At 36.8% G+C, this 3,216-nt stretch overlaps 1 non-coding gene across 1 annotated transcript; it reads right to left on the minus strand.

Moving 5' to 3' along the window:
• Nucleotides 1–361: 361 nt before the first annotated feature.
• Nucleotides 362–468, minus strand: LOC141624027 (small nucleolar RNA R71). Its single transcript, XR_012533839.1, has one exon. It is a non-coding gene; the product is annotated as a small nucleolar RNA R71 (small nucleolar RNA).
• Between the last annotated feature and the right edge of the window lie 2,748 nt (nucleotides 469–3,216).

The raw sequence follows: 3,216 nt of genomic DNA on the forward strand, positions 1-3,216 counted from the left end.
TTCATCACATTCCGTACCCACCGAGGAGAACCTACCCAATGGTACTCCCACACCACAACATCTAACCGGAAATTTTATTGCCAAATCCGCATTTATCCTATTTGTTGAAAGAAGCCAATTTGGGAGGATGCCTAGTGAAGACCCTCATTCTCATATGGAGACTTTTTATGACTATTGTGATGCGATTTCTCAAACCGGTGTAACTCAAGACCAAATTCGATGGGTCTTATTTCCTTTTTCTCTAATTGGCACCGCGAAACAATGGTTGAAAGGCCTTGATAAGGCTACTCTCGGAATTGATTCTTGGAAAAAGTTGGCTCTAGCTTTCTACAAAAAGTTCTATCCACCGGAAAAGACTAACATGCTAAGAGCTCAAATTACGGGCTTTAAGCAAAGGGATGAAGAATCTTTGTATGAAGCTTGGGAGCGATTCAAGGGAATTTGTCGCTCATGTCCTCACCATGGACTTAGCGAGTGGTTCTTGGTACAACAATTTTGGGACGGTCTTTATGAAGATTCAAGGAACATTCTCAACATGGGATCAAATGGAATGTTCACCGAAGTTGATGACAATCAAACTTGGAACAAAATTGAGGAAATGGCGGTCCATAACTCACAATATAGTAGACCTCGCAAGGTTACTAGAGGAGGAAAGCATGAAGTGGACTCCATTACTCAATTGGGTGCTCAACTTAGTGCTCACATTGATACCATCAATTTAAAGTTTGAAAAAGCTATGGCTAGACTTGAAGAAACCTCAAAATCACCAAAGCATCATGTTAATGCTATGACGGCATCTTCATCAATCCAAAGTGGGATATGTGAGAATTGTGGAACTTTGGGACATGACCAAAATGAATGTAGGGGAACAAGTGAACAAGTGAATGCGTTCCAAGCATACAAGAGTGGTACCCCTTATTCAAACTATTACAATGAAAACACCAAATTCCATCCAAATCTCTCATACAAAAGCCAAAATGTTCAAAACCCTCAACCAACATACACCCCACCTCCCATGAGAAACCAAAATGAAAGACCCTTTTACAACCAAAACCAAGGTTACCAAAATCAAACTCCATACAATCAACAAAATGACCAAGGTTTTGATGTTCAAAAAGCGGTCCTCCAAATGCAAAAGAATCAACAAGAGTTTTTCACTCAAATGCAAAAAGATAGTCAAGCAAAGGAAATCACCATCAACAACATCCTAGCTCACACCAAAATGTTGGAAACCCAATTGACTCAACTAGCATCTTCAAGCTCACAAAGACAAAAGGGGAAATTACCACCTCAAAGTAATCCCCCAAGACATGAAACGGTTAGTGTCATTCACTTGAGGAGTAATACAAGGTATAAAGCACCGAAGAAGCAAGTTGAGGATGAAGTTGTGGAAGCTAGTGACAAAGAAGAAATTGTGCAAAACTCCGAGGATGGGGAACCATCAAAAGAAGAAATTTCAAAAAAAATGAAGACAAGGTCAAGGAGAAGGAGCCCATTGTGATTAGACTTCCTTTTCCAAGTCGTCAAGCCAAGCCCAAATTTGATGACCAACTTGGAAAATTTATGGAAATTGTGAAGAATTTGGAAGTCTCAATTCCTTTCACGGAATTAATCAATCGAGTGCCGGCCTATGCAAAATACATGAAAGACATCCTCACAAAGAAGAAGTCGATCCGGAAGCTTGAGACTATCGCCTTCACTAAGGTGAGTAGTGCAATCCTTCAAGGAAGTTCACCTCCAAAACTCAAAGATCCGGGAAGCTTCTCAATACCGTGTACCATTGGCGCACTACAAAAAAAAACGTTTCGATGCGACGGACACATTGCGACGGAGTACTAATCCGTAGCAAATTTAAACCTGCGACGGAACTCATACTGTGCGACGGACTTGCGATGGATTTTCCGTTGCAGCCTATTTTCCCAGACCGCCAAATTTTCTGACATGGCGGGAACGTCTGCGACGGAATTTCCGTCGCTATATTAAAATAATAATAAATTCTGCGACGGAAATTCCGTCGTTGCATTAAAATAATATTTTTCCTGCGACGGAATTTCCGTCGCAGACATTTTTTACTGTCCAGCTGTACACCTCTTAACACGCTGGAAAAATAATATTATTTTATGTCTGCGACGGAATTATTTATTATTATTTTAATTTTGCGACGGAAAGTCCGTCGCAGGCTTTCTTTATACGGGCAGCAGCGGCTTCCTTCTCCTTCATTATCACTCTTCAATTATTTACCCCAAAACTCCCAAAAAGAATGTTTAGGATTATTAGGGTAGTTTAATTTAGTTAAAAGCCAATTTAGGATGTTTAAATCAATTTTATAATGCTTAGTTTAATTAAGTTTAGGATTATTAAAATGATTTAGTTTAATTAAAAGACAATTTATGATGTTTAAACCAATTTTAGGATGCTTGCTCTACTTTTGCTTAGTTTTATAAGGTTTATTAGTAATTATTAAGTTTGTTTTGATAAGTTGTGTACATTTGTGTCATGTGTATTTTTTTTTACAAATATTAATTCATCTTATGCTTGTGTTGTGATTATTAATATATTTTTGACCTAGTACCCGTTCAGGGATTACACATTAGGTGTAATTCTTGAATAGTCCCCGTTTTGGGACTGTCTTTGAATCTTTTATGCCATTTAGGTGGTAAATACTCAATTTTTTTCTTGATTGTTATGAGACAAAATTTGGTTGATATTTCCTTTAATGTTCTCCGAATACATATGTAGAGTGAGAATTCATTCTAAATAATGTATTTGGAGAACTGTAAGGAAGTGCTGCCGAATTTTTGTCTCATTACAATCAAGAAAAAAAATTGGGTATTTACTAATGGTATGAAAGATTCAAAGATGGGTTTAGGTTGGACAGATAAGGACCCCAATACTAAAAGTATTTTTTTGCAGGTTGTTGTTGTTGTTGTTGTTGTTGTTGTTGTTGTTGTTGTATGAAAGATTCAAAGATGAGTTTATGAATGCTCTTACCATTTTTATTAATAATTTTTATTTACTAATATATATGCAGATTTGCAATGAAGAGATTAGAACGAAACTGGATGTATGAAAGGTTGGATTCCAATAAAAAATTAAGGAAGGAATTCGTAATAGGGGTTAATAAATTCATTGATTATGTTAAGCAACAAGACGAATTCATTAGAAATAAAGAAATTAGGTGTCCATTTAGTAACTGCAAAAATAAAAAGTTTTTAG

Source organism: Silene latifolia, chromosome X (assembly GCF_048544455.1).
Source record: "Silene latifolia isolate original U9 population chromosome X, ASM4854445v1, whole genome shotgun sequence".
In the NCBI taxonomy this organism is placed as follows: domain Eukaryota; kingdom Viridiplantae; phylum Streptophyta; class Magnoliopsida; order Caryophyllales; family Caryophyllaceae; genus Silene; species Silene latifolia.